This window comes from Protopterus annectens, chromosome 8.part1 (assembly GCF_019279795.1).
Source record: "Protopterus annectens isolate FY-2018-M chromosome 8.part1, PAN1.0, whole genome shotgun sequence".
NCBI classification, from domain to species: Eukaryota; Metazoa; Chordata; order Ceratodontiformes; family Protopteridae; genus Protopterus; species Protopterus annectens.
Genome location: NC_056742.1, coordinates 346,570,324 through 346,583,817, shown reverse-complemented (window position 1 = coordinate 346,583,817; position 13,494 = coordinate 346,570,324).

Here is a 13,494-nt window from a genome sequence, read left to right as displayed (position 1 = left end):
ACTTGGTCCTGCACTACATGTATCATGTTTAACATATTGTAGCCCACCCCATTGCATATTTCATTCAACTGTTACTGGTATTCATGAGAAGAGCACACCAATATTTGTAACACTTGTTTGTATACCCTTTGATTGCACAAGTTAATTTTTCTCTCCTGAGAAAAGGATTATTACTGTGGTACATAATTAGTGGATCACTTTCAGTATTGTTAAACCCTAAGTTTCCTGAGGGGACCCTAAACGTCTGGTGCTCAAAAGACTGTGCGATGACATACTCCTTGGGCTGGGGCTCTTAACTAAAAGTATATTGTGAAAACACCATCTTTGAGCCCAAATGAGAAATTTTTTTTAAAACATATTGGCATTTGTTAGTATATAAATTAGGTCAGCTCACTTAAATAGGTCTCCTTCTCCTACTGTGCTGATGCCCAAAAAGTTAATTTTCAAGTTCCCACTGTCTTATATAGTTTATACTGGCAATTAAGCAAAAACTCTACCATACAGACTTCTGGAAAGGGAAGCTCTCCTTCAGCCAGACCCATTGAACTTTACATAACCATTGGTGAAAGTACAAATATGCTTTTTTTGTGGTTACAATATCATCAAATGTTCAAAGTTCAATGACTAAGAAATAACTGTTTGCATAAAGTGGGGAGGCAGGTATTCCAACAACAGGCATGTTGTTGATATGTACTGCTCACACTTCCTAACATCTGAAAAAAAAGCCTTTTATAACTTTTTCCTTTTATATACCTTGTAAGACTTTCTGAAAAGATGCAGAACTGATGCATTTTAAAATAATAAGACAGGAAATAATGTCTTACAAGCCACGGTATGTGGTGTGGGTGTCAATTTTTAATGAGCAGTAAGCATGTTTCTTTTAGAACCTTTGAAGTATGATGTCATGCTCATCTCAAACCTCCCTACAAATGGTATGGTTGGACTTTGATGTCATGTTCACCTCAGACTTCCGTACAAATGGTGTGCTCTGTGACATGCATATCATAGCCATTTAGATATAAAAACATGACACCAGAGACTGGTAGGCAAACTTTTAGTTGTAGAAGATGTATAGTATTCAGGTGAGCAAAATGGTACCTCTCTCTATAATGAACAGATTGTTTCTACACATGCATAAATGGATTGCAGGAGTAGCACAGAATTTTGTAGCAACTTTCTAGCAGGAAGACACAGGAGTTATTTGATTACTTATCTGCACAGTGGCGCAGCGGTTAATGTTGTCGCCTCACAGCAAGAGGTTCTCTGGTTCTATTCTCGGCTGGGGTGCCTTCTGTGTGGAGTTCGCGTGGGTGTACTCTGGTTTCCTCCCACATTCCAAAGACATGCATTTCTCCCTGGGCCTCTGCTGAAAACAGGCTCTGTGGAACCTAGTTGGACATTCCCGGTCAACAAATGTTAAAAAAAACAAAAAAAAAAAAACTTATGTGCTAGTTATCTAGGTAGGTGATTCAGGCCTTCTAGAATTATTTTTACTCATAACCTTTACTGTAAGTGCTCGCTTTTTCTGTGAAAAGTGCTTTCGCTTAAGTATGTTCGTTGATAATGGATTCGAACTTTTGATCTTTCGATCAAAAGTCCTAGATCTCTCTCTCTCTCTCTCTATATATATATATATATATATATATATATATATATATATATATATACTCTTCCAAACCAAGGTTCAGCACTCGCCTTCATTCCGGACTGGAATGAAAATAAAAAGAAAGAAACCAAGTGGAATAATTAAGGCTTTATTCTTGCCTCCTGGTCTGCCCCACAGAACGGTTTCGCTTCTCTAAGCGTCATCAGTATGTCATATGATGGCACCACGTACATTTTATACTCTGCCATACTTCCTTCTTATTTAAAGGAGCCGAACTTGCTTTTATAGCCCCCTGTCTATAGATCCAACTAGTGGGTTCAAATTCACCATACATGATTACCTTCGTAAGGCAGTACAAGAACAACTGATTACCCAAGAACTAGCAGAACAATTGACAGTTGATAGCCCTACTTTCCAATATTTTTATTTGGTCCCAAAAATACATAAAACTTTACACTCTCCCCCAGGTAGGCCCATAGTGGCAGGTAGAGGTTCCTTAACAGAACCACTATCAGAGTATTTAGAATACCAACTTAAACCTTTGTTAAACTTAGTGAGAGCTAGGATAAAAAATACTACTGAATTCCTAGTACTGATGGATGATTTACAGATATCCAACAATAGCTTAATAGGAACACTAGATGTTCAATCACTCTATACTAGTATCCCACACAAGGCAGGGATAGAAGCAGCTAAATACTGGATGAATAAATCAGGTAACTATAAGCCATCAGAAATGGAGTTCTTACTTGGGATTTTAGGTTTGGTATTAAAATACAATGCCTTTAAATACAACAATAACTGGTATTTGCAGGTAAAGGGGACAGCTATGGGGGCGACGTTCGCTCCCATATATGCAGACCTATTTATGGGCTACCTGGAAGAGTGTTATATTTATCACGAATCATTTCCATATAAAGGACAGTTAACAATGTGGCGTCGATATTTAGACGACTGCTGGGTAGTGTGGGATGGGAGTAAGACTACATGGGACAGTTTTAAAGGATACCTAAATTCAAATGAATTTGGGATTATCTTTACAGGTAAATTAGATCTATTTACGGTGGATTTTTTAGATGTAAATGTGACCAAGTTGGTAGATGGAACCATAACTACCACTTTGCACCGTAAACCTTTCTCAAAGAATGCCATTCTACATGCTAATAGTTGTCATCCGCCACATGTAATTAAAAATATACCGAAAGCGCAGTTTCAACGTATAAAAGGAATATGCTCTACAGCTAACGAATACTGTAGATATGAAACTGATTTAAGTGATAGATTTAAAGCTAGGGGATATTCGATAAATAATATTGAGCAGGCTAAAACCGAAATACATCAAATAGAAACAAACTGCTAATTGAGAAGGATAAGGATAAGAAGGAAAAATCCAAGGTGATTAGATTTGTTACAACATATGCAACCAATACTAATAGGATCAAACAAGTAGTAGATAGATATTGGAACATATTATTGAATGATCCATACTTGTCCACTATACTAGGACAAAAATGTCTGTATAGTCACAGAAAGGGCAAATCTATAGGACAGTATTTTTCCGCTTATAAAAAAGGTATTAAAGTGGAAGATACAGGTCCACAGGTGAAAGGGAGCACATTTTGTGGTCATTGTAAATATTGTAAATTAATGTCCAAAACTACATCTTTTACATCCACTAATACTAGTAAAGTATATGATATAGGAAGTTTAGTGACATGTAATACACCCTGGGTGGTATATATGGCAATTTGCCAGTGTGGTGCTTTTTACATTGGGCAGACATCCTGCAAGTTAAAATTAAGGATAGCAGTCCATATTAGTGATATTAAATGTAAAAGAAATAGAAGCGCCTTGTATAAACATATCATACAGCACCCCCAGGCTCATTTTGTTTTTGTCGGGATTGATAAGGTGGCTGATGCTATTAATAATGAGTCACTTAAACATAAAATCCTGACTGGGAAGGAACGTAGATGGATTATTAATTTAGGGGCATTGTTCAAGCCAGGCTTGAATGAACATTGGTGATAATATTAAAATAACCACAATTATGAAGCTCTTTATATGTAACGTATGGTGATATATACTTGATAATATGGGTAAAATAAACATCTAAGATTAGGTTGTATGGGGTAGTAAATTATTTATAAATAAATAAGATATCAATGTTGTTGATGGCTGATTGGGAAAACTGACTGGTCTTGGTATTCACTTATAGATGCAGTGTGTATTTGTAAACTATGTATGTGTTTTAGTTTTGTATTTGATTTTGGATGTTTGCATTTCCATGGGTTTGGGTTTAAAAAATGCTAAATATGTTCTGGTTATGTATGTATAAAGTAAAAGCAAGTTCGGCTCCTTTAAATAAGAAGGAAGTATGGCAGAGTATAAAATGTACGTGGTGCCATCATATGACACACTGATGACGCTTAGAGAAGCGAAACCGGTCTGTGGAGCAGACCAGGAGGCAAGAATAAAGCCTTAATTATTCCACTTGGTTTCTTTCTTTTTATTTTCATTCCAGTCTGGAATGAAGGCGAGTGCTGAACCTTGGTTTGGAAGAGTGTGATATGGCTGAATAGCTGAGTTTGGTTCGTGCACAGCAGTGAATTACTTTGGGGTCGTATATATATATATATATATATATATATATATATATATATAGATACACACACACACACACACACACACACACATATATATATATATATATATATATATATATATATATATATATATATCCCCACAGGTAGACACAGAAGGTGTTTGTGGGATTCTTGATTCTGAGAACATGGGGCTAAAGACTTTATGGCATCTATAGCATCTATTGGGAAGTAAGCCACAGCCAAGGCTGTAACCAGAACTTGGGATAATTGGGTTTTGGGTTTTGTGGTATTTATGGGAATTCTTATTGAAAAGGATCCCAGTCAGGCATTACCTTTACTTATGTAGTTTCTGAACAAAGAATGCCCACAGAGATTCCTCACTAAAAGAATGCAGGGCGTAAGTAAAATGTTCTATATGCAGACTGCCTCTAAACCCTATACCTGTTCTGTCTCCTAAAAGATGTTGAGGGGATATCTATGTCTAGCATACAAGGTATTGTCAAACCACACTCTGATGGACCTCCTGCATATCCATAAAACATAAAGAACCAGAATTACCTGTTTTAAAGACAAACTTTGCTGGTGATATAGATAGGACCTACTGGAGAGACAGGTGTGCATCCCAGAGACTACCCAATCTCTAGAACAGGCCCCCCATCCACATGAAGCAGAGTTCTTCTCTAACCCAATTCAAGTGTAACCTGGACAATTGGATGGGTAACAGGAAAATTCATCCCTGGCTTGTCTCTAATGGACACAGGCAACCTGTAAATGGTTCATATCCAAGACCCCTGCTTATACTTATCAAGGGTAACAATTTGTCAGAGATTTCGGATGCATGGCTAGAATTAAAAAGGCCCTTGTGGCTGTTAGCTTAGTAAACACCTATGAACCTATTAGGGAAGCTAACCATATTCATGGAGGTTCAGCTTAGTCATCATATGACCAGACGTTCAAGAAGCTAAAAGCTACTGACAAGTCACTCAGATGAGAACAATGACACTCAAGATATATGCCTGAGTGTTATGTTAGGCAGGCCAAACTGTCCTGAGAGTGACTCCATAAAAAAAAAAAAAAAAAACACTCGGAGGGTAAATTTTGTTTGGTTTTAACAATGGGAAATGTTCATGGTCAACATGTGAGTTTATCCACCTCTGCTCCTTGTGTGAGAAGCTTCATCCAGCAGCAAGATGTTGGTCAAAAGATGTCACCTCACCCTCAGCAACATTCCTTCCCTTTAGAAGAATAAAACAAATCCAAATTATGATACTCTGGGTATGTGTAAGCATTCTTTTTGTGCCAAAGATTTAATTTTTTAAAGGGACAGGTATGTCTGCAAACCATCTCATTCCATGATACAAGTAGATACATTGCTACAGCTGCTATTGGAGTATATGTAGTGTAAGGCTGCCTCCTTTATCATCAGAGGTTTTTCATCGGGTTTTGTAATTGATTCTTCAGATTGCCTGGGCTCCAAAGTAGTTAAGAATCTTTCATCTATTAAAGGTAATGAAATTGCAGCCACCAAATTGAGTAAGCAGTCCTAACTGGTAGAATCATTAGCCCCTTAGCGAAGGTCATCAAATCCATTGGGACAAGTCTAATCTACTTGGTAGTTGCCTAGTTCAGTGGCTGGCCTTGTTACACAGATTACACCCCAGGTCCTGGTTGTATGATCCTGTCTTTCATCTAAAGTCTGGATGGTCAATTATCCTAGTGGAGGTTAACACAACCCTGTGGAAAGCTTAAAAGAACTGAGATGTGGTTATTAGATAGCAATACCATGATTTTATGTTGTAGGGAGGAAGATATGGATTTTAGAACATGCTTTCATCCAATAAGTGGCCCAGCAAGCATAGTCACAACCTACTAGACACAAGAGGCCTTTAGAACACAGTCAGTGGGTAGTTCATTGCTTTGGATTCCCTGGTACATCTTGGTTTAGGTTCTGGGAGGTTTGGCATCAGTTATCAGCCAATAGGATTTTACCTAAGGCATTGATTGGTGTAGAGCCAGAACCACCTTCCTCTTCCAAAATGGGTGAGACAACACTGGCCTTTCACGCCTATCCTGCTAGCCAGGTCCTACAGGTAACCAAGCCACTAAGTGAACTCAGGTCACCAGCAATGTAGTCAGGGATTTTTCTGTCTGTGACATAGAGCTGGCTAATGCCTGTAGGTTTGTAGAGCAAACAGAGAGGATTGCTTTCAGAAGCTGCACACTACAACAGTTGGGTGGTAATAAATACTCCTACCATATTGTTCAAGTATAAGCTCATTTTGAGGAAAAGCTCCTTATGCTCCTTCACAAAATTGTCCAGCTCTACATCTAATAGGTTTGTAACAAACTCACTGCAAAAATACTGAATCACATTGTTGCTTTAATAATATCAGCAGCTATAGAAACAATGTTCAGGGTAGAAAAACATTCAGCCAGTAACATCAAATAAGGTAAACTCTTACCTAACAGCTTAAAACATGGAAATCTTGAAAGAATAAGATAAAAACAGATAAACTGAAATGTCATAGTGCATGAAGAAATTATTAAGCAGAATGATAAAACAGATGATCTTGACAAGATCTAGAATGCAGAACATAAAAGCCTTTTTGATAAAAAAAGAAGTGATAAATGATAAACTCTGGTCTTTAATAAAGCAGTCATTCTGGATGTGTTACATTTGACAAAGAAACTTAATGGAACTGAAGATAATCACAGAGTAGGAAGACAGTCAGTAGGCTTGCCACATTTTCAAATGTTCAAAGTGGGACATTTTTTATAGAAACGTGAGATTTTATAGGTTCATAGGTGTGTACTAGGCTAATGACCCTGGAGCCTATATAAGCCTAGCCCAGGAAGATTCCCTAGCATCATGCAACCCAAAGTTAGTTCCCAGTGCCCCTGTCAAGCTAGGCCACTGAAGTCATCCCTGGGGTGCACTTCCGATTGCCCATACACTCAAGATTTCTCTTAAAGAGAGTCAGTGAAGGGCTCTGCTTAACATAAATGGGATGTTTGTTCCAGAGTATGGGAAGTCTCTGGGCTAGGAACCTGTCCCTCCAGCATGTTCCGTTTATTGTGGTAATGAGGTTTAGGTCCCTGGAGCATGTGGCACGCAGGGATTGGGATTTCTTTAGGTGTAGCACATCTAGCAGCTCTGGGTCAGACATGGCTTTGTAGGTGAAGCACAGATTGCCTCTAAGTAGGCAGTAAGAAAGTACAGCTGAAGGTTTTTGAGTCTGTCCATATAGGTCATGTGTCTAAGGCCTAAGATCCTCTTAGTGAGGTATTTTTGTGGCATTTCCTGTTGTTGTAGGTGTCTAGTGAGATACATACCAAATAGGGTGTTGTATTCTATAACAGGTCTAATGAGGGACAAGTAGAGAGGGATTATTACCTCTTTCTTCATGGATGACAAACCTTTTGTAATGAGATGTGCCACATAGGACTTTCTGACTACAGTGGCAATGTGGTTTTCAAAGGAGAGGTTGCTGTCAATATGTGTCCCCAGGTCTCTTATCGCACTTTCAGTGTTTAGTGGACTACCGCCTATGTGGTAGTTCATGGGCACTGAATTTTTCTCAGAGGGAATGACAATGTACTTTTTGGCATTAAGCTTAAGGCCATGGTTCTGGCACCAGTCATTGATGTCAGTAAGGCCTTTTTGTAGAATGTCTATATCAGTTGGAGAATCAATAATGGCTCCTAGTTTGCAATCATCTGTGAACTTGGTCAGCCAGAGTCCCTATGTGTTGGCTTGAACTTCAGAGAAGTAGATGCCAAACAGGACAGGACCTAGGACCGATCTCTGTGGGACACCACTTGTAACTGGTCGGTAGTCAGATTTGGAGTCTGCTACTTTCACAGTGTGGGTTCTATCAGTGAGCCAGTTAGCAACCCATCTTATGACATAGGGGTTTATGCCTAGTTTAGTGAGCCTATCTATGATTCCTGAGTTAAGGATGGTGTCAAAGGCCTTGGCAAGATCTAGGTAGGCTACGTGAACTACCTTGCCCTCATCCACAGCTCTGGTGACAGACTCGAAGAAGTCTATCAGGTTGAGCAGGCATGATCTACCTTTCACACACCCAGACTGCATGGGGTCCAGAGTTTGGAGATTACCTATGTCCTTATTTACACAGTCCATGATGATGCACTCCATAGCCTTACATATCCGACTCATCAGGCTAATGGGGTGGTAGTTCCCAGGGCCTGTAGTTGCTCCCCCTTTGTGGAGTGGGATGACCGTAGCAGTGCACCATTTGGTAGGAACAAAGCCTGAAATGAGGCTGTGATTGAACAGGGTACTCAGGTGTGGTGCCAGTTCACTTTGTAATTCATGTAGAACACAGCCATGGATATTATCAGGTCTCATGGAAGCTGTATTCTTGGCTTTGGAAAGTGCAGTTTTTACCTGTGTAGCCATGATAATCGGGACCTGGATTCCTCGGGTATTGTGATAGGGCCTTTAGGGGGTGAAAGTGGGGTAAAGTGTGCACTGAACCTGTCGACCAATATGTTGGCAATATCAGTTGGTTCTGTATATGTATTGCCATTTTGCTGTAACTCAGAGCAGATCTGAGTATTGCCATGTAGATTCTTGAAATAACTATAGAATGCCTTGTGGCTGTCTTTAGAATCCGCAGCAATTTTGTATTCATAGCTAGCTTTAGAGGATTTGATGATGGATCTCAGTTTTTTGCTGAGGCTAACAAGGGAGTTTTTCCAGTCTTGGGACTTCACCCTTTTCTGCAACAATTTTTTACTTCTGTTGTAGAGTTTGTTTATGGTGGGGGACCACCAGATTGGCTTCCTTTTTTGGAGGAGAGTGTCTTGGTTCTGTTTGGTATGGCCCATTCCATGCACTTGTGTATGTGCTCATACAGTGCATTGGTGTATGATTCAGCAGTCATGCACCCATTTTCCATTTGCATGAGTGTCGTAGTTAGCCACCTCTGTTTTTAGAAGCTCAAAATTGACTTTGGAGAAGTTTTTTATGGTGGCTTCCTTTAGGGACATGAGGGTGGGATGTGGATATCCATGGTGATTAGCTTGTGGTCAGAGCTGACCAGGAGGAGTTGATTACTGGTGTAGAGCAACGGTTGACCATGTTAGTAATGACCAGGTCAAGGATGTTTCTACCCCTGGTGGGGGTAAGAATGAGTTGGTCCAGGGTGTTGGAATTAAAGAATTCCAGAAATCATTGAGCAAGTGTGTTGGTACATGTGTAGGACAAAATGTACCCACAGCCAGTGCAAAGGACAGAACTTCACTTTTTTTACCAAACTAAAGGCTTATTATTGTAGCATTTTAGTTGCTTATACTATTTTCATGTAATATGTAGGTGTTTCAGATATAAAATAACTGTTGTATTCAACTATTAACGAAAAATTAGCAAATATTTTGTCCTAAAATTTCAGGACACTTGCCATTTTTTATGTTTTGATTGCAGGACACAAGTGCCCAAGATGGATGTGTGGTAACCCTGAGTCAGTCAGAAGGAAGAAAAGTGCTTAAGTAAGTAATAAATTCTGTTGCATTTTTCACCAAACTGAAGAATGGCTAGTAAACATAACAGGAGAACAGAGAAATAAAATGAAGAAATCTTATAATCAATAGGTTTCATAATGTCTGTAAAGAAATAATTCAGGCAAGACTGCAAGTTTATTCATACAGGATTGTATAAACATGAAATACTATCCTCATTTGCATAGCCTGCTGTTTAAACGGGAACTTAGGGCAGTGAAATGTTTTATTCAAAGGTAAAACAAGAGTCTAATGATAATATAAGACAGTGCCTTCAAAGCAGTAATGCTTTACAAAAAGAAACTGACACTGGAAACTGAAAGAAGAAAAGAATTGGGGCTGAAATTTAGTTTATTAAAATAATGAAAGGTTTTGTGCTTTCTTGCTTAACATAAATATTTCTTAGCATCTTCATTGTTTAACCCTTTTATCTTTTAATGTTTGAAACTAACCTTCTAGAGTTGGAATAGGAAGAAAACAGTAAAACAAGCTTCATAATGGGAAGAAATGACCTTGCCCTGAACTTTCTAAGGGCTAAAACTGAGTTTTGTATAAAAAAACAAAACCCAGGTATTTAATGAAGAAGAAGGACTGACAACTTCATCTGAAATCTTGTTGAGATGTTATAATTTACAGATATGGCATTTAGAAAACAGAAGATGATGAAGTTGTTTTCCAGACATCAGTAGAACTCAGTAAAACTCATGATATGACTATTTTTCAGAAAACTTATGGTATGATTATTTTTCCAAACACTTGAAGGAGCTTGGAAAACATGTAAAACTACTTATGAAGAAACAAGGAAAAGAAACGAGGCATGTAAAATAGAAAAAGGAACTATAACTACCCAGAATTTACTTGACATCTTTTTTTCTACAAAGGTAAGATGGTGTCACTTCATATATGCCTGGAATATATTCCTGATTGCCTTAGAGCTTAATAATGCCCTAATAATGAATTAATTCATTTTTTAGTGCAGCAAATAAAGCAAAACAATTATGAACAATATGAATGCTGCAGCAGCTTTTGTTCAACAACCAAGTCATACAAATAAATATTGCTAGGTAAAACATATTTTTTTTTTTTTTTGGGGGGGGGGGCTTAAGTGCTTGCAGGACACCTAGATCTATTTTTTGATATTGCTATGTCTTCTCTATCATTAAGAATAGCTATCCCCTCTGACATCACTTAGTACAGGTCTGACCAACTTGAATGGCTGATAATGCAATATTGTTGTTGCATGCACCACCATATTCATCAGAGTCAGATCATGGACAAATAAGGCCCTATGCAGTGTAATGAATCAGGCTCCAACCAGCCATACCAATATCTCATTTTTTCATCATCTATTCCCAGTTACCATAAGCACTGTTCAAACCTGTCAGAGTACGTACTATTTCCATCCTTAGTTTTACAATTATCACAAAGATTTCCATTTCATTTTAAAGTTTTATTTCAAATATTACAGAAAAAAACACTGACAGATATTTTCTAAACAAAACAAAATACTCTCTCAATGAAAAACAGCTTTAGCATGAAAAACAGTAAACGTCTCTTCCCTTGAAACTTGCATTTAGTGAAATGCATCCGGCATACCATTAAACTGCATGAGATGTCTGGGATTTATACTCAAGAAGCATATAATTCAAAAGACGAAAGTGTAATGTATTTGCTAACAACCTGGAACACCCCAATGGGCACAAGTGTCCCTATTCAGGAGTAGCCAAGGAGCACTCTCTGGTGAAGTAACTTAGTCAGTTTCACAAGGAAGACAAATGAAGACTGTGATAATATGAGGTACTGCCAGCTATGCCAGGAGAAGTAGGGTAATGGATGTGTAACATTTGCCAGCCCAGCTAGCTGGAATTTTGTAAATTATATATCATTTGTATAGCATGCTGATTTGTACAGGTGCTGTGTTGAAAATCTATTTGTAAAATTGCTTGTGTTAAAAAAATGTACCAACAGTGGGTCCTGTGTGTACTATAACTGAATTAAATATATATGTTAACAGAGGATACTGGAAGAGAAGAGGTTAATCACAGTCCAGCTGCAGCTAATGTTGAAAAATGTTCTGAAATTAAACTACTGGCCTTGGCCATAACAATGTTATCTCACAGTTTTGAATGAAGCCAGAGACGTAATATCTGGAAGAAGTATGGTTTGTTAGTCTCTGTAGGAAGAGCAGAAGTGCTGAAATTGTTTTACAGCTTCCAGATGCTGCAATAAACTTTAGAAAAGCTTGAGATATGTATTGTAACACAAAAGTGCTAAATCCTGGTAGCTTCTAGTGATAGGGGTAGTGTGGGAAACAGAAGTCAGATGACCAGATGTATGTGATGTCATTTTGTAATCTAGGACAAAAATTATGTTTTAATACCAGATAAGAGAGCAGTCTCAAACAGTCTGTTCTTGGAACCTGACAAAGAATGGACCATCACCTACTTCATCTGGGCTTGCGATTTATTTGCCAAAAAAAGAAGCAGCTAATGTATAATTGGCAGCTAGTGTGGAGGAGCAAGGCTTCCACATTCTGTCCCTAAGATACAGTGTTTGATGTTTTCTTACTGTTTAATTTGGAGTAACCAGACAGCCCTCTGTGCATGAAATATTTTATACGCACATATGAACTCATGCACCCATACATGTAACACACACACCTCTCCTTTTGTAACAAGATAAATATCTATTTCAAAATAAAACTCTTCATGTTTCAGGTCAGAAATCACACTGCAAGTGCTCTGCCATGAGGAGTATATATCAGCAGGGTTTATATCATAAACTCAAAAGACTAAAACATTGAATGACATAACATCGAAGACTGAGATTATCGAAGCCACGGAACATCGAATTCTTACCCAAGGAAAGAATTTAGTGGGCTGTTTCCATGGCTTCGCTTTTACCTCCACTGTGGTGCGATCTCGGAGTTGGTATATTTAAGTAGGGGGGTGTGGGGGGCACAGCCCCCCACACAAGAAATAGTTTGTAGTGTTTGTGTCTTCCGTGTTTTCTACTGGAAGAATCATTGTGTGCTGCCTTGCTGCTTTTGCGTTTACCATTTACTTTTAGTTGTGCACATTAGACTAGTTCACATAAATGTTTCCAGCTTAGTGTTGTTTGGTGAATGGATGGTGTTGTGAAGATTACAGAGGTGTGCTTGTGTTTGCTAGGGTTACTCAGGTTGCATGGGTGAGCAGATGGCCAACTGCTGGTATTCGGAGGTTCCGTTTTTGAAGTTTTAAACTTTCGCGGTTATCAGCTTTCGACATTTGCAGTTTGATGTTATGTCATTTGATGTTTTAGTCTTTCGAGTTTATGATATAAACCCACGTCAGCATACTACCATGTCTTGCATGCACTACTACTGGCTGCATGTGGTGTGTGTGTGTGTGTGTGTGTGAGGTGGACCCCTCACCCTTGTGTGTGTCCTTTACTGGAAAAAGTAGCTTAAGACATTGAGCTAAAAATATTTTTTTTTTCACCACACTGTATGTTGTTTGGTCATACCTTTGAACTGTTATGATTTTCACAGAATGTCCAGATAGTTACCTCATATTTTTGGTCTGTTCCGCACAAAATTAGTTTGTTTTTTTCTGGCAAATTGGGTAAGGATGAAAGTCAGTAAATAACATACATTTGAGTTTCAGACTTCATATCCCTCAAAGACATATGGTAACACAAAACTTTTTATTCTAGCAACTTTCTAAGTTTATAAGAGCAATATTTAAAATGTGTCCCTGTTTGTGTACCTTTGTTCCA